Source organism: Herpailurus yagouaroundi, unplaced genomic scaffold (genome assembly GCF_014898765.1).
Source record: "Herpailurus yagouaroundi ecotype Mexico unplaced genomic scaffold, PumYag 165, whole genome shotgun sequence".
In the NCBI taxonomy this organism is placed as follows: Eukaryota; Metazoa; Chordata; class Mammalia; order Carnivora; family Felidae; genus Herpailurus; species Herpailurus yagouaroundi.
Genome location: NW_024412406.1, coordinates 16,497,062 through 16,516,468, shown reverse-complemented (window position 1 = coordinate 16,516,468; position 19,407 = coordinate 16,497,062). Strand labels below are relative to the sequence as shown.

General features: G+C 39.1%; 1 protein-coding gene across 1 annotated transcript in view; it reads right to left on the bottom strand.

Moving 5' to 3' along the window:
- CPA6 (carboxypeptidase A6) overlaps positions 1 to 19,407 on the bottom strand; it is a 271,032-nt gene that overhangs the window by 228,468 nt on the left and 23,157 nt on the right.

The window sequence follows — 19,407 nt, the reverse complement described above, 5'->3', positions numbered from 1 at the left end:
CCTAAATGCTCCAATCAGAAGAGACAAGTGACAGAATGGATTAAAACAAAAAACCAAAACCCATCTATATGCTGCCTACAAGAGACCCATTTAAGACCTAAAGACACCTGCAGATGGAAAGTGACGGGATGGAGAAACATTTATCATGCAAATGGATGCCAAAAGAAAGCTGGAGTAATACTTATTTCAGACAAAATAGACTATTTTTAAAAAAATTTTTGTTTAATGTTTGAGATACAGAGAGACAGAGCATGAATGGGGGAGGGGCAGAGAGAGAGGGAGACAGAATCGGAAGCAGGCTCTGAGCTGTCAGCACAGAGCCCGATGCGGGACTCCAACTCACAAACCGTGACATCATGACCTGAGCCGAAGTCGGTTGCTCAACCGACTGAGCCACCCAGGAGCCCCAAGACAAAATAGACTTTAAAGCAAAGACTGTAATAAGAGAAAGACCTAATCATGAAGGGGGCAATCCAACAAGATCTAACAATTGTAAATATTTATGTACCCAGCAAGAAAGCATCCAGATATATAAAACAGTTAATAACAAAGAAATTAATCAATAATTATGCAGTAATAGTAGGGGATTTTAACACTGCATTTACATCAATAATCATATCATATAAACAGAAAATCAACAAGGAAACCACGGCTTTGACACACTGGAATATATTTAACATATTCAGGACATTCCATCCTTTAACAGAATACACTGTTCAAGTGCACGTGGAACTTTTTCCAGAGTAGATCACATGTTAGTCCACAAAACAAGCTTCAACAAATTCAGTATTGAAGTCCTACCATGCATCTTTTCTCACCACAATGCTATAAAACTTGAAGTAAACCCCGAGAAAAAATCTGGAAAGAAAACAAATACATAGAATTTAAATAACACACTACTAGACAATAAATGGGCCAACCAGGGAATAAGAGCAGAAAAAGTACATGGAAACAAATGAAAATTCATTTCAATTCATTTTTTGGGGTGCAGCAAAAGTAGTTCTAAGAGGGAAGTCAACAGCAATATAGGCCTACGTCAGGAAGAACAATCTCAAACCACCTAACCTTATACCTAAGGTAGCTATAAGAATAACAAAACTTAAAAGCAGCAGAAGGGAGGAAATACAGAACAGAAATAAGTGAAATAAAAACTAAAAAAAAAAAAAAAATAGAACAGATTAATAAAACCAGGAGCTAGTTCTTTGAAAAAATGAAATTGTAAACCTTTAGCCAGACTTACCAAGAAAAAAAAAAAAGACTCAAAATCACAAATGAGAAACCACACCACCATCACAGAAATATAAGAGTATTATGAAAACATATACACCAACAAATTGGACAACCTGGAAGAAATGGATGAATTCCTAGAAACATAACTACCACCAAAACTTAAACAGGAAGAAATAGAAAATTAGAACAGACTTATAACCAGCAAATAAATTGAATCAGTAATCAAAAACCCCAACAAAAAGGTCTAGGACAAGATAGTTTCACAGGCAAGTTCTATCAAAACATGTAAACAAGAATATCTCTTCTCAAACTATTCCAAAAAATAGAAAAGCTTCCAAGTTCTATTAGGTTAACCTTGATACCAAAACCAGAGATCAACAACAAAAAAGTTCTACAGGTTAATATCCTTGATGAACACAGGTACAAAAATCCTCAATACTAGCAAACCAAATTCCACAATACATCAAAAAACTTAGTCACCACGATCAAGTGGGATTTATTCCTGGGCTGCAAGGGTGGTTCAGTATTTGCAAATCGATCAACATGATTACATCACATCAATAAGAGAAAGGATAGGAATCCTTTGATCATTAAATAGATGCAGAAAAAGCATTTGACAAAGTACACCAATTTATGACAAAAACTATCAACAAGGTAGGTTTAGAAGGAACATAACTCAACAAAATAAAAGCCTTATCTGAAAAACTCACAGCTAACATCATACTCAATGGGGAAAAACAGAACTTTTCCCCCAAGATCAGGAACAAAACAAGGATGTCCACTGTCATCACTTTTACTTGATATAGTACTAGTTCCAGCCACAATCAGACAAAAACAAATAAAAGGCATATAAACATCAGTAAGGAAGTAATATAACTCTCACTATTTGCAGATGACTTAATACTATCCCAAAGACTCCACCAAAAAATTGCTAGAACTCATTTTCAAATTCAGTAAAATTGTAAGATACCAAATCCATGTACAGAGATCTGTTGCATGTCTATACACATGTCTATAATTTAGCACTGGAAAGAAATTATGAAATAAATCCCACTTACAAGACCCTGAATAGCCAGAGCTATCATGGAAAAAAAGCAAAGCTGGAGACATCACAATTCTGAACTTCAAGTTATATTACAAAGCTGTAGTAATCAGAACAGTAGGATACTGGCACAAAAAATAGACAACGATTAACAGAACAGAATAGAAAAATCAAATAAACCCACAATTATGTGGTCAGTTAATCTTCTACAAAGCATGAATGAATATCCAATGGGAAGAACACAGTCTCCAACAAATGGTGCTAGGAAAACTGGACAACACACAAAAGAATGAAAGTAGACCACTTTCTTACACCATACACCAAAGACATTCAAAATAGAGAACTGAAACCATAAAAATCCTAGAGGAGAACACAGACATTAATTTCTCTGACATCTGCCATAACCACATCTTTCTAGATAGGTCTCCTGAGGAAACCAAACAAAAGCAAAAATCAACTATTAAGGCTACATCAAAATAAAAAGCTTCTACATAGTGAGGGAACGACAAAGCTAAGAGGCAACCTATGGAACAGAAGATATTTGCAAATGACCTGATAGTATATGAAATATATAAAGAACTTATAGAACACTGAAAACTCTGTAAATAATCCAATTAAAAATGGGCAGAAAACATGAACAGACATTTCTCCAAAGACCACCTCCTGATGGCCAACAGACATGGAAAGACAATCATCACCATGAGGGAAATGCAAATCAAAACCACAAAAGAGATCACCTTTCATTTGTCAGAATGGCTAAAATCTACAATGCAAGAAACCCAACTGTTGATGAGGATGTGGAGAAAAAGGAACCTTCTTGCACTGTTGGTGGGAATGCAAACTGGTACAGCCACTGTAGATGACAGTATGGAAGTTCCTCAAAAAGTTAATAGACCTACCGTATTATGCAGCAATCACACTACTGGGTATTTACCCAAGGAATGCAAAAACACTAATTTGAAGTGATATATACACCCCCTTATGGTTTTAGCAGCATTATTTACCATAGCCAAGATATGGAAGTAGCCCATGTCTATTAATTGATGAATGGATAAAGAAAATGTGGTATATATACACAATGGAACATTACTCAGCCATAAAAAAAGAAGTCTAGCCACTTCTACCAACATGGATGAAGCTAGAGAGTATAGTGCTAAGTGAAATAAGTGAGACAAAGACAAATACCATATGATTTCACTCATATATGGAATTTAAGAAAAATGAGCAAAGGGGAAAAGTAGAAATCAAGAAACAGACTTAATTTTAAAGAACTGGTGGTTACCTGATGGGAGGTGGGTGGAGGGATGGGTTAAATGGGTGATGGGGATTAGAGAATACACTTGTCATGATGAGCATTGAATGATGTATGGAATTGTTGAATCACTGTGTTGTATATCTGAAACTAATATAACACTGTGTTAACTGAAGTTAAAACTAAAAAAAAAAAAATCATTGCAAAATATATGTAATAGAATCCTAGGAGAGAAAAGATCAGAAAAGAATTCAAGGAAAACATGGCTCAAATCTATCCTAATACGGTGAAAAACAATCTACAAATCCAAGAAATTAATAAGCCAAAGGAAACATATCCAAATATATGGAAGTCAAATTTTTAAAAACTGAAAGTCTTGAGAACATTTAGGAGGATATGAATAATGGCTAGCTTCTCACTAGAAACCATGGAAAATAGATATTGGAATGGTATATTCAATATATATGTGTGGGTGTATGTATATACACATGTATATGCATGTATATAGCATAAAAATAGGAAAGGAAATAAAACTTCCTCCCTCCCAGAGATAACATGATTGTTCATGTAGAAATCCTAAAGAATATACATAAAACCTACTAGAGGTAATAAGTGAATTTAGGAAGTTGATAAGGTGGGCTAAATGATGGCCCCCAAAGATATCCAGGTTCTAATATCTGGAACCTACAAATTTTATCTTCTATAGTAGAAGAAACTTTCCAAGTGTGATTAAATTAAGGATTTTAAGATGGACTATTCTGGAATATCTGGATGGGTCTTAAATCATCCATTTCCTCAAAGAGGAAAGCCTAAAGAGATTTGACTACAGGAGAACAGAAGGTGATAGGAGGATAAAAACAGGATTTGATGATGGAGGGAGGGGCCATAAGCCAAGGAAGACAGGTGGCTACCAGAAGCTGGGAGAAAAAAGCTTCCCCTTCAAAGCTTCTAAAAGGAGCCAACCCTGCTAACACCTTGACTTTATCTCAGTGAAACTGGTTTCTGGTCTCCAGAACTGAAGATTGTATCTGTGTTGTTAAACCACTAAGCTTATAAGCAATTTGTTACAATTGAATAGGAAACAGACACAAAGATCGACATAGAAATTTTATTTCTATATATGGATAGGGAAAATTACAAAAATGAAACCACTCCATTCATAGTAACAGCAAAGAGACTCAGGAGTAAATGTAACAAATTATGTATAAAACCTCACAATGCTAAAATATCACAGAAAAATTAAATAGGACAAATGGAAATATATACTGGGTTCATGGAAACCTATTAACTCTCCCCACGTTGAAGTGTAGGTCTCAACCAATGCAATTTCAAACAAAATCCTCGTGTTTTTATGAGAAATTGACAAGAATGTCTAGAACGCCAAATAATTTTGAAGAGCAGCAAAGTTAGACAACTTACACTACCTGCTTTCAAAACAATATAGAATCATAATCATGTAGTATATATTTCTATTCTTGTGCCAATAGTAGAGACATGAAAAAGAATGGAGAATCTAGAAAGGCATTTATATCGTTGATTTGTGGGGTTTTTTTAACATTTATTTTTGAGACCGAGAGCATGAATGGGGGAGGGTCAGAGAGAGAGAGAGAGAGAGAGAGAGAGAGAGAGAGACACACACACACACACACACACACACACACAGAATCCGAAACAGGCTCCAGGTTCTGAGCAGTCAGCACAGAGCCCAACGCGGGGCTTGAACCCATGAACCGAGAGATGATGATCTGAGCTGAAGTTGGACACTTAACCGACTGAGCCACCCAGGCACCCCTTGATTTTGTTTAACAAACAGGTGGGGGATGCGTGGGTGGCTCAGTTCGTTAAACAAAGGGGAGTATTTTCATAGTGAAAATCTTTGCAACAAGTAGTGCTAGAATAATTGGCCACCCACATGCAAAAAATGAAACTTGACTCTTCTACTATACACAGAAATTAACTCTAAATGGCTCAGAAACCTAAATGAGAACTCATTTTAGAACTATGAAAGCTCTAGAAGAAAACCTAGGAAAAAAATCCATGACCTTGGGTTACGCAAAGGTTTCTTAGATGTGACACCAAAAGCATCTTCTTTTCTGGCTTGTGCTTATTGTGGTTAGAAAAAATAGAAAAAAAAAAAGAAAACTAGTAAGTCAGTATTCATTAGAAGTACTTTGGTTTTTTAGCACACCATCAAGGAAATCAAGTTACAGGCTGAGAAAATCCCTGAAGAAATATCTAACAAAAGATTGGTCTCCAAAAAAATATATAAAGAGCTCTTAAAACACATAGTAAGAAAACAATTTTAAATTGGGCAAAATATTTTAACAGACCTCACAAGAGATAGTTTTCTTTTATGAATAAAGACTCCAAAAAAGATATACACATTTAACAAACACTCCACCCAACATATGCAATGGCCCACAAGACACAAAGAAGCTAAACATCATTGATCAGGGAAGTTAAAATTAAACCCACATTGAGAAAACACTACATGCCCACCAGAATAACTAACATTAGAAACATTGACAATACCAAATGCTGAGGATGAGGACCAACTGAAACCCCCATGCACTGTTGGTGGAGATACAAGAAGGGTACAGCTAGTTTAACAAGTTTGACAGTATCTTCTAACATTAAACATACTTACATGGGTACGAACCTAGAAGTAGAATTGTTGACTCAAGAAATAAAAACCTATGGCCATAGAAATATATGATCACTTATAGCTGCGTTCATGATAGCCCCAAAGAAAAGCCACCCAAATCTCCATCAATTGAGAAGATATGGTATGTTTACACAACGAAATACTCTTCAACAAAGAGGGATGAACTACTGATACAAGGTACAAACAAAATGTGTACACCACAAAACGTCATGCTAAATAAAAGATACTAAACACACAAGACTACACACTGTTTGTTTCCATTTGCAGGATATTCTGGGAAAAGCCAAACTGTTGTGACTGAAAGCAGTCAAATGGTTGCTGGAACCAAGGACAGGAATTGGGGATTGACTGAAAAGGCCCTTTACTTTATGGGGTGATGCAAAGGTTCTAGAACTCGATTATGATGGCAGTTGCCCAACTAAAGACATTTACCAAGCTCACTGAACTTTATACTTAAATGTAGGGATTTTACTTCTGCCTCACTAAAGCTGTTCAAGAAACCCACACAATTTTACAAGGCAGACATTACTCCCATTGGGCAATGGGAGAAGAGTCTCAGAGATTGGGTAGCTTATTTAAGGTGAAGCAGCCAGTCGTTGTCAAACCCCAGTCCACCCTGGTAATCACTGCTCCATTCTGCTTGTTAGGATGTAGGAGACACTGGAAACAGCATGGTGCTGGTGCACGTTCCTAGGGTTAGCAGATTCCACCCAAGCTGGACCCACTGGGGACTGCTCCCCTATATAGAAATGCTCTGCACTGGGAAGTGCCGAGTGTGTCCTGGGCCAGAGACACAGTGTCTAGAGATTCTGCTGCTCTCAGAGAGAAGGTGCTATGGGGAAATAAGCACAGTGCACAGAACAGGGTTAAAACTCTGGCTTTGGTACTTAACAGTCGTAACTTAAGCAAGCCATTCACCTTCTTTCAGCCTCAGTTCCTTAATCTAGGAAAATGGCTTAAAGGCCTACCACTTCCCTTACTCAACTGTTGTGTGAAAAAGAGTGAAATAAAGGACCAGATCCTTAGAAGCAAATTCCCTTCCTTTTCTCTTGAGAGAAAAACATTCAGACCTTAAGGATTTAGGTGGTGTTTTGAAAAAAAATTTTCACTGAGGAAAAGGAGGATTTTTTTCATCAAGAGCCCTTCTGGGCATGAAAGTTATCTGGCCCTTAGAATTTCTACCCAGAATCTTGCAGTCATGAGGTAAAAAAGTACATGAAACTCCCTTTATTCTTCCCTTGCTTCATTTCTATGAAGTCTGACATATTAAGTTATCAATAATTCCACAGATGTTTCAATAAAAATCAAGACATTATGTGAGTGTATATGACTTACCTGTATGCAAAAAAAACTTGCGTTATTTGACATTTGGGGGGGGCAAGAAGTAAATATTTGAAACTATATGCCTAAATGGAATCGTAAAGGACTTTTTAGAAATAGGAAGTGTTCTGTTAGGTCCAGCATATGATAGCCTGGAAGAAGTCACTGTGCAAAAGTCTAAGTTTTCAAGTTTTGAGGTTTAAAGAGCTCAAAGCATTTTATTAACAATATTTGTCTACGTGGCATAAATGCCTTTCTTCTTTATTATGCATGTCCACATGGGGGTTCTCATGCCTGACTGTATAAACATAACCTGAGGCGGTGGTAGAATGTGGAGAGCCAAGGTCCCCGCACCAAAAATTATTTCATATGACAGGGGTAGCACCCAGTAAACAATGGCTTTTTCAAACAAATAACCCCTCATGATTCTGGTGCGGGGAATTCTGGACTATACCTGAAACACATCCTATCTCAAGGTCCTTTTCCTGTCAGGAAAACTTCTAGTAGTCCTACATAAGGGGTCCTAGTTTGTTTTAGGTAGTAATTGGTGTTATAAATTTTTTTTTCAATGTTTTTTATTTTCATTTTTGGGACAGAGAGACAGAGCATGAACAGGGGAGGGGCAGAGAGAGAGGGAGACACAGAATCGGAAACAGGCTCCAGGCTCCGAGCCATCAGCCCAGAGCCCGACGCGGGGCTCGAACTCACGGACCACGAGATCGTGACCTGGCTGAAGTCGGACGCTTAACCGACTGCGCCACCCAGGCGCCCCGTAATTGGTGTTATAAAATAGGACTGATGATCAGATAAGCTTTGGAACACACTGATACTCATTAAGTTTATAGTGACATTTTATACTTGCTGTTAGTATCAATTATCACCTATCAATATTTTCCCCAATATGCCCCAATACTGAATAATTCACCATTTTCTTGTTTTACTCCCTGTTCCATGTATCGTCTCCTTTCTCCAATTGGATTTGTAAGACCTCAAGACAGGTATCTATTTCAGTTCTTTGTGCCATATAGAACCTTTGTGATAATTACTACTCAGTAAAGGGAAAGATATGAATATTGATTTTAGCTAAATAATATCACAATGGAATTAGCTAGAAAGGCAAGAATGCTGCCTTGTTCCCCGAAGCTTTATTATTACATTCCAGGTTCAGTTCTTTTGTTTCCTGAATATGGCTTTAAATAAGTTTCCAGAGGAAGCCAAACACTGTAACAACCAGAAGCTCATGGCAGGCCACTCCACAGAAGGTAAAGCAATGTAAGCTACTGCATAGTTCACAGTAAAAAAAAAAAAAAAAAAAAAAAAAAAAAAAAAAAAAAAAAAAAAAAAGAAAAAAAGAAAATCCTGGATAAATGGCATGAATGCCACTTTGCTAGATTAACTTTTCCCAAAAGCTAGACGGTTAGGTTTTCAACACCCACTGCCACACAAAGGTAGTAATGAGGTTAAATAGAACAGGATAATATATATTAAATCCACGTACATTTTTAAATCCATGTGCATTTTAAATCCATATATTTTAAAGTATTTTTTTTTTAAATTTTTATTTTTGAGAGAGTGCACGAATCGGGTAAGGGCAGAGAGAGGGAGACACAGAATCCCAAGCAGGGTCCAGGCTCTGAGCTATCAGAACAGAGCCTGACGTGGGGCTCAAACCCACAAACCGTGAGATCGTGACCTGAACCGAAGTGGGACACAACCAACTGAGCCACACAAGTGCCCCTATCCACTTACGTTTTTAAATCATGTACACCTGTGCCTAAAAACTGAAGTGATATTTATATATTTTTTTAATTTTTTTTTTCAACGTTTATTTATTTTTGGGACAGAGAGAGACAGAGCATGAACGGGGGAGGGGCAGAGAGAGAGGGAGACACAGAATCGGAAACAGGCTCCAGGCTCTGAGCCATCAGCCCAGAGCCCAACGTGGGGCTCGAACTCACGGACTGAGAGATCGTGACCTGGCTGAAGTCGGACGCTTAACCGACTGCGCCACCCAGGCGCCCCTGAAGTGATATTTATATTCTTAATGGAGATGGACAAACCTCAGATTAGAAAATCTAAAGTTCTATGTAAAATTTTGTCCGTTTCCATTTTTAGGGGACAAGTACATAGTGAAGTCATCTGCTTCACTAAAGGATCCACAACTCCAAAGCAGTTTATCACACTCTGGTCCAAATACTGTATTTTGGCTCATAGAATCATGGAATTTACAAGACCAAGATTAGTCTTGTATATTCCCCTGAACAACATTGAGTAGGTTTTAAACACTCTAATATAGGAGTTTTATTAGAGAGGCACTATTTACAGATCTAAAGCTGGGAGGTTCTTGCTGGTCTCTTGGAGCCAGATGTTTATAGATTTAAAGGGGCTCACTGAATAATCCTGGTTCCAAGTTGAACAGCACACATTCTTTCGGTTTTATAAATACAAAGGAGTCTATAAACTGGATGAAAAACGATCATTTCTGGCAATTGACTTCAAACCGTATTTGCTAAGGTAATATAAACCACTGTCCTCAATAGAGCCATTTTCTCCAGCAATCATTGGGCAACTTTCTCTGGACAAAAAGTCTTTTGTGCCCCCCCCCCCCTTTTAAGACTTGCAAGTCAATGGATGTTAATTCTTAGGGTATTTCACACTGATGAATCCTTAGAGCTAGAATGACAACATTTAAAACAATGTGGTACAATCAAATGTGTAAGTTGCAGCAATTTTGCCCTAGGATTTCCATAGCATAGGTCATCTGTGTATTCATCTTTCCTTCCAGCAACTTTGGTTGAGGTTTACAGTAAGTATTTTTACTGCCAGGAAACATCAGTTAAACATATTGACAGAAGATTATACCAAGGGAGTTGCATCTTATGTATCCGTTATCTGGGAAGAAAAGTATCTCAAAATTAAGTGATTTTTGGTAGCTCTGATATTATGTTGGCATTCAAACACAACTGACTGCCCCGTCTCCCCAATCATGGATTTATGGTGATTTACTTCCATATACTGCAACTAACCTTCATCCAACACAAGAAGACCAGCCATGGGAGTATTCCATCACAATAGATTATTTTACTCCTATTAGTGCTGATGAAAACAATTACTTCTTCACTTAGGCACAAAACATGCCAGGGTAATCTCAAAGGAAACCTAATACAGCAAAAGCATGGATTTTGAAAGTCATTTATTTACTGTGGGCACCTTTTGTGCTGGGGACTGAGAACAGGAAACACAGATATAGTCCCTGCTACCTGCGATTTTATAGCTCCCAGTCCAGGGGTGTCAGTAACATTCCTATCAAGTTATTTGCCTAGCCTCAGTTGTCGCATCTGTAAAGGAGAGGGAATCTTAGATACTTTTCATATGTATTCATTACAACGCTATTTGTTAGTTCATTATCTAACAAAGTAGTAGCAGTTAGGGCTGAATTGTTATTAAACTACTTAGTAGTTTTTAAGTGATAGACAAGTGATAGACAAGACTGAAAACCCATTTCAGATCCTTTAAAGAAAAAGAGTGCAACAGCCCTAGGAGACAGGTTTATCAGAGTGCTCTATAGCCTAATGATATTTTATTTTGCCAAACATCTAACCTCCAACACCCTGCATAGTAATGGAAGTGCAAACACCCTGATGGGTTACTTCAAACACAGATGAAAACTACAATTTAGGAATGTGTGAAACTGTGGCTAGAACCAAACTCGTGGGAGGCAAGCACAAGGAGGCTCATTTGTGAAGCTTTTCCCGAGGATAATAGAACTCCCTGTTAAGAGCAAAACGTTTTTACTTCTGCATCAGCATCACTGCTGACACTGAACTATGACTCAAGACCTGGTTTGGTGTCTTCCAATCTTCTTTGCCACTTAAATACCTTTTATCCCCTCTTCAACAAACTGCTGGTTTGGAAAGGTCATGTCAGCAGCACTGGAAGAGTGTAGGCACATAGAAAACAGTGCTTAAGTGTTTGCTATTTGTACATGACTATTTCTGAGTTTAATTTAGCAAATGTTTATGATTAAGCAACGTTACATTTAATGACTAGCTCTCATGAGGACAGAGCATTACATCAACCTAGTAACATTTTAGCTAAAAACCCAAGAACCCCAAGTGCTAGTGATGGTGTGCACCTTTATCATGGTAAATAAGTGAAGGCCTCTTAGAAACACTGGAGTGGTTGAAGAACATTCGGAATCCCAGGGTATGCCTTTAAGAGTCCAGGAAACCAGGGGCGCCTGGGTGGCGCAGTCGGTTGAGCGTCCGACTTCAGCCAGGTCACGATCTCACGGTCTGCGAGTTCGAGCCCTGCGTCGGCTCTGGCCTGATGGCTCAGAGCCTGGAGCCTGTTTCCGATTCTGTGTCTCCCTCTCTCTCTGCCCCTCCCCCGTTCATGCTCTGTCTCTCTCTGTCCCAAAAATAAATAAACGTTGAAAAAAATTAAAAAAAAATAGAGTCCAGGAAACCCAAGTTCAGAACAACTGTGTTTACAGTCAAGGTTCCCTTCCCATCTGGGAAAAAAAAGACATTTTAAGTAGTCTTGTATGAACCATAGGTTAAGTTATTTGATCATTACTGTTGCCTTAATGTTTAAAAAAACATGAGTGAATGCTCCCTGTAGTGGATACTTTTTAGAGTCTGGTCCAGAGATCCCCATCTCTGTATCTTGTCTGTAGGGCTTGACCCGAGGCTTTTAGTTTGAATTACCTAAAATTATGTCCCTGGCCTTAGCTGGCTTGAACAGGGATAGACACCCACTTCTTGCTCTTCACAATTGAGGTATTGTGCTATTGAGGGACTACAGACAGGGCTCCGATAAGCCCAGGGCTCTTGAGGAAAGGTCCACGATGGCACCTTCAAGCCCCCAGAGACCTGTCTGAATCCTTCCAACAATTTTCCCATTTTGGTCCAAAGCAGCTCAAAATGGTTTCTGTTACTTAGCAAACAATAAACCCTTAAATACACATTTCAAATGCTAATTTGTTAGAAAACCCAGACTATGATAGTTTGGAAAATATCAGATTCATCAGGGTTTCTATGGAGAACTTGAAGCAAACTTGTAACAGCACTCATTTCCAAGGGTCCAGGATGTAGGTGTAGGGGCTCTGTCCGACAGAAAAATCCAGTGTGTGGAAGGAACTGGGCACCATCTCTCCTAAGGATCTATTTGCATTAACTTTTTGACACAAGCCTGAAAGGCTTCTGGTTTAGGGTGTGGGGTGGGATCTGAAACCTGTCCCTAACAGGAATATGTAGGTGTAAACCATACACACACCTGAAAGATGGGGGTGGCACACACCTTACATAAGCCATTTCTCAGAGAGGGAAGTCAGAGCCTCTAGACTAACTTGGGAGAAAAGGAGATGGTATCTGAGTCAGGCAGCAGGGAGTCCTAAATATCAGGTGGGAAAGGGTTAAGGAAGACGACAGTGTGGCAGTACCCCACTCAACACCCCTGTAACATGGCTATCCCAAGGAGAAACTGCTGTGGGCAGAATCACAAGGCCACGTAGTACTTGCATTCCACACTGACCTATACTGGGATGGATTCCACATCTCCATGTCATCCGAGTCCCTTTGGCCTGATGAATCTGCAGCAGCCCACACAGAGAACACAGGCTTGGGCTAGCACCTAGAGGAACCAAGTGGGTGCTAATCCTAGCCCAACTGGTCTGGAGATGGCTCAGCCACAGGAAACCACATCATTCATTTCAGGGCAGAGGGAAGGATGCAGTGGGAACAGAGTTCCCCCACCCAGGCCTTGGAGCAGCTTGGGTAGAGACAAACCGTATGGTTGAACAATTACACGCTCAAGTCCTGGAGGGCCCGGCAACATCCGAAGAGCCAGCAGGCTGATTTGCAGACATACGTTTATACCTCCAGTGAACTGCCAGCTCTGTTGGAGCGGTAGCAGGGAGAATTTGGTCAGAGACTGAAATCAGCACATAAACCAACACAGCTTTCGAGGCTTTGCTAGCACAAAGCAACACAGGATAGATTAAGTGCCTGTGATCTGCCAGTGTAGGACAGGGTCTTAAATACAACAAGATACAGATCCGCTAAGATCGTTTTTAGGGAAAGTTAAAATGGGAGTACAAATCCTCACAAAGCTATGAAAATTCCTTCTAGAAGGCCAGAGAGAGGTTCTGGACTTGTGGTCACTGAAATGGAAGAGTTAGGATACTCAAAGCCTTCTCCCAAAAAAGGGAACTCATTTTAGAGATTAGCTACTTCATTAGGCACAATTCACTTTACAGTAGCCACGTTGAGCATTTTAATCGATCAAAGGTGGTTACCTCAAGTTTTGTTTTGGTAAGTGAATACAGCCTAAATAAAGAAACTTGGTTAAGTAGCCAGTCTGCAGTGGGCACTTAGCCATATTTTCTCATTTCAAGTATATATAGGGGACCCTAACAAGTCACTTACTCCATGTAATCAGCTCATGGCTCTGCTTTTCAAATAAGAAGGGGAAATCATCTTTCCTTGCTGTAGCAATTAAGCTTGTGGAATTTGGCAATAGATACATTGTGTATAACAATATGTAGACCTTAACGGCCCTGGGAAGTTTATAGGCAGCTTGGCAACTGCCTATTATTTCTAAATCACCCAGATTTATAATTGCAATCTCCATCATAAGCATTTGATGCAATAAGCAATTTTAAAGTGCTTCATAGTCTCCTAATGGCTTCAGTTTTTCCTTAATTCTAAGGGAAGATTGATTTTACAGTATCCTGGCTAGTGGAAGGCTACTTTAGTTTTCTCTATTAGATTAACTTCCGTACAGCTGCGTTCAGTTACCATTTACTTTCTGTTCCTTTCTTCTAGCACAGAACTAAGCTGAAATTCGAATGCCCTGGTAATTGTTAAATGCTAGCCACAAATGAACTTTAATCCTGTTGGTTTTATAGAAGACCTACTTTTGGAATCTTATTTTCAAAATGTCAAGGCTAGAGGTTTTGTCTACAAATAGTTTTGAAGATTGGCATATTCAAAATATCCCTAAATTTAAATTCTGCATAAATGTATCTGATCATACACAACTGAGAGGTGTTATGGTAGGTGCTGGGACATACATGGTATCTCTTCACCCACCTCCATTCTAAAAGATACCCAGAACTACTCCGTGGACAGAGAGTAGAGTATCAGGGTTATATAAAGACAGAAGAAAAAGTGAAGAAGAGGGAGCAATTTGCTCATTTTGAATGAGAAGCAATGTCAAGGTGTCAGCATAGCAATTCCGATGGCAAGGATAGTGCATTCAGGTGTTGACAACTTCCCAGATATCTCAGGATCTCTTTGAAATCTAATACTGAGCCTTAACCTAAAATATGCCTTCAATCCCTGTTCATATTTAAAGCTTAGAACTAAGTGTCCTTCTAAGCTCTCTCAATGGTTTAATTGGCAAAAGTGGCAATTCACCAACTGGGCTTACTGGAAATACTTCATAGAAACAGTAGAGTCACATTCAATTAGAGACACATGTTAAATATTTAATATGCATCCAGCACTGGCAGGATCCGGTTTCTACTCTCAAGCTTATAGTATCATTTGGGAATTTAAAAATATATACATTTTTAAAGCCCAGAGTAAACTAAGCAACTGGAAAAAACTGAAAAGCTATTGCAGGCTTGCATTATCAGAAACACACCCCTGTGGATTAAAGCCTCTTAAATTCACCCAAAAAGATACATTTTGGCACCGAAAATGCAAAGGTATGGTGATTCCAACCATCTCAGGGCCAAGCCATGGAGGTTTCAATTTCACAAAGCTGGTAACCATGAGTAACTGGGCTCCTGTCAGTCTTGCTAATCTACAGGACCAACCCCAGCAGCATCAGCTCCACAGGGGAGCCTTTTAGAAATGCCTGTTCGAAAATCTCAGACCCCAGCCCAGTCCCACTAAAATCAAAATCTTTATTTTCACAAGATTCCAGGTGATTTCTATGCACATTTTTAGGAAACATGTACAGCCAAGCTTCTAGGATTCATTTCTGTGAAATCTAGGTAATTTCTTTTCCAAGTATATACTTGACTGCTGTCTTGTCAATGAAAACTAGCCCTTCTCTGCAATATTTAAGATGAATAAAAGATAGATTAAACAGATTTTAAAACAGATTTCCCACCCCCGTTTTCCAGAGTATTCTAGCCACATGCCCGTAGCAGCTGTGTTTACCTCTGTGATTAGACAGTACAATAAATGCACCTAGTGATAAATGAAATTGAATTAAATGCCTGATTGCATATACATGTTAAAACAGTTGGTTATTTCACCAAAACAATGGGAAATGTCTGTCATGCAAAAAATGCAAAGTAGGGCCAAGTAGACATACTGTAACAGTGAATAATTCTTTAATGTATTTATAGCGGAGTTATGAATTTCCAAGTTTGCCCTTTAACGTGAAGTCTCCTTTCAATGGAAACCTTGCTGTCTAATTCCAAGTGCTTGGTTCGCTCAGACCTGTGGACTCTTCAGCCTCACACATTTATGAAGAAACTGGATGTTAGAAGAAAGGGACAGGGGAAGTTATTAGTCACCAATGAGATAGCCATCTCAAATCTATGATACTGGACTTTGGCAGCTGATTGAGGGGGAATTGGACTTCTTTGGATGTGGCCCTTAGAACTATCCTCAGACAGCTGTTTACAGTGCCTGAAAAATACCAACTGCTCCAAGAACACAGGTTGTGAAAGTGAACAAGTGATACAAAGCACAGCAAAAAACCTCCCATGAATGGTAGAGATTTAGACATGGAGAGGAAGGCTAGATTTGTCCCCACATAGGACACGCCCCTTGTTGAGGGGGAGAAAAAAAAAAGATCTCAGAGCACAGGTCAAAAAAAAAAAAAAACCAAAAACCTTTCTGAAAATTCCTTCCAATTCTTCTGTCCCCTTCTGGAAAATTCTTTCCAGGAAGAATTTGAAGGGAGTCCCTGTCTTTAAAGGGAGAAGTTAGGAAAAACAGCCTGTAACAGAGGGAACAGCAGGGACTTTGAAGCCAAGCAAATCAGAGTTTGGATGTAATTGCCTGAAGTGTGTTTTCAATCCAAATTGCATAGATGAGTGAAGGAGCAGCTGCACAAGGATGAGGGAGGCGAGTGCTGGAAGGAAGTGCTAGGAAATAAAGGGGAAAGATACCAAATTAGGGCATCATGGACTTACTTTAATATTGCTGGAATTATTTCTCCCCTAATCCTTATTGTTTTATCCCTCAATACGAACGTATCGGTTATGTGCTCCTTGTAGAAGAGTAAACTGTCCCCAAAGCATGTAATATTGAATGTGAGCATTCCTGGTCATCCCACTTCCAAGGATAACCATTATTGACCATATTGTGTATATTCTATTTTTTCTGTTTTATAGGTTGTATTTTTTTTGTATATATAATACATAATACTTCTTTCTAATCCCTGAAACATGTACTGCCTTCCATGGCAAAAGAGGGCATTGCAGAGGTGATTGAAAATCTCAAAGATGGGAGATTGCCCTGGATTATGTGGAAAGGCCTTAAAGGCAATCACAAGCATCCTTAGAAGACAGGCAGGAGATTTGACACACATGGAGAAGACAATGTGACCACGGAGAAAGCTTGGAGGGGACCACCATCACCGGAAGCTGCAAGGGAGGAACAGATTCTCCTCTGTAGCTGCCAGAGGGAATGTGGCCTGTTGATACTTAATTTCAGCTTAATTGTCATATTGTTAGTAGAGGCAGGCTTTTGAGAGTTAAACGCTTAATTTCAGCTTAATTGTCATATTGTTAGTAGAGGCAGGCTTTTGAGAGTTAAACGCTTAATTTCAGCTTAATTGTCATATTGTTAGTAGAGACAGGCTTTTGAGAGTTAAACGCTTTGGGACTGAATCTAGAATACTGAAGACAATGAGATGGGTGTGCCTAATACTCATGTTTTTTTTCTGAACTACATTTACAATCTCCAAGCTAGCCTACCTTGGTTCAATCTCTGGGTCCACCATTTTCTAGAATATTTAACCTATTTTTAAAACAATTCCTCACAGTAAAATGTACTGCGTCTTGATCTGTCCTAGTTAGCCCAATTAATTTTATGTGGAAACTCATACAATGATTTTTAGGAGTTTTTTTTTAGTATGAATATTTGAAAAAACTAAATTAGAACTACCCTATGATCCATCAATTTCACTTTTTACCTATAGGATACAAAATACAGATTCAAAGGGGTACATGCATCCCAAGGTTTATAGCAGCATTATTAATAGCCACAGTATGGAGAAAGCCCAAATGTCCATTGACTGATGAATGGATAAAGATGTGGGGTGTGTATGTGTGTGCATGTGTGGGCATGTATATATAAGAAAGTGATAAAATGGAGTATTAGCCAAAGAATGAAATCTTCCCATTTGCCATGACATAAATGGAGCTAGAGTGTGTTATGTGAAGTGAAATAAGAAATACCATATGATAGCATATGTGGAAGTTAAACAGATGAATATAGGGGAAGGGGAGAGGAGAGACTCAGAACTATAAAGTTTGACAGAGGGAGGTAGGTTGGAGATGGGCTAGATGGGTACTAAGAAGGGCACTTGTGATAAGCACTGGGTGTTAAGTCCTGAGTCACTGAGTTCTACTCTTGAAACCAATATTGTACTGCATGTTAACTGGAACTTAATAAAACTTTTTTACTTATTTTTGTCTGGAAAAGTAATTCTGTTTTTAATATTTTTGAAAAGCTGGTTTGGGCTAAAGAGAATACAGCTAGGTAAAATCCTAACTTATGCTTGTAAGACCCAGAAGCACAGAATTTGCAAAATCTTAAGGAAATCATTCGGGTCTAGGTGAACTGCCTCCCCCACATAAGAAAAGGACCAGTTACTGCCTATGGTGAGTAATACATATGCATCTTCTAAAATCCCCCTAAAGGAATTTTGTCAAACTGAGAAGTTAGAAAATTTCCTTTGGCAAGAGTCTCTCCACATCTTCATCTGGGCTACCTCTCCCAGTCCTAGCAGACATGGATTATTTGTAAAGACAAAGGGTCCAATTCATGGAACTTTGTTTGAACTTTGGGGGAGGGGGTACTGAGCCTAGCTGCCAATATTTTCTTTTGGCTTTTTCTTTCATGGTTTTGGGCAAGTTGGACTGAGAATCATAATGAAGACAACAGGCCAGTTTCTAAATCTAATCAAAATAAACCTTTTGAGAATTTACTATTTATGAAGCACAAGGAGAAGCATATGAAGTAGTTGAAGATACAGGCTTTACACTGAAGGTGCCTCAAGTTAAACAGAAAAGCTGTTAGAGGAGGGCTCTGGGGGCTTGTTTCGTCATGCTAGAAATGAAACTTCAAATGAAAGGCTGAAGGGTAGGGACATTCCACATGTGACGACACAGTGAAGGACAGCACCCTAGGTGATACAAATGGAGTGGATGGAGTAGGAGCATGCTTTGGTCATGTTTGGGGAAAGGGGCAGACTCCTCTGAGCAGAAAAGAGGGGAAAAGGAAAGAGCTGTAGAGGGACTTGGATGCCCGACAAAGGAGTTTGAACAGCATTCTTGAGATTTTGTGGCCCATTGAAGCATTCTGGATCAGTAAAGCTATGTGATAGAAAGGCACTTTGGGAGGATTAATTTGGATAGTAAGGCACAGAACAGAATGGAGGTGGCAAACTGGAAGTTAGGAAGTTATTATGGCCACGTGGACATAATGAAGACCAAAGGAGAGAAATGAAACCCAGAAGAAATTGGGGGGGGGGGGGGGTAGGAGGAAGAGTGGTAGGGCTCAGTAACTATGTAGGGGAGAAAGAAAAATGAGCCGTTTTAACCCTGGGTGGTTGGATTTCTCCAAAGTGAATGATAATAGGGAAAAGAGACAGACACACACACCGAGACACACCGAGACACACCGAGACACACCGAGACACACC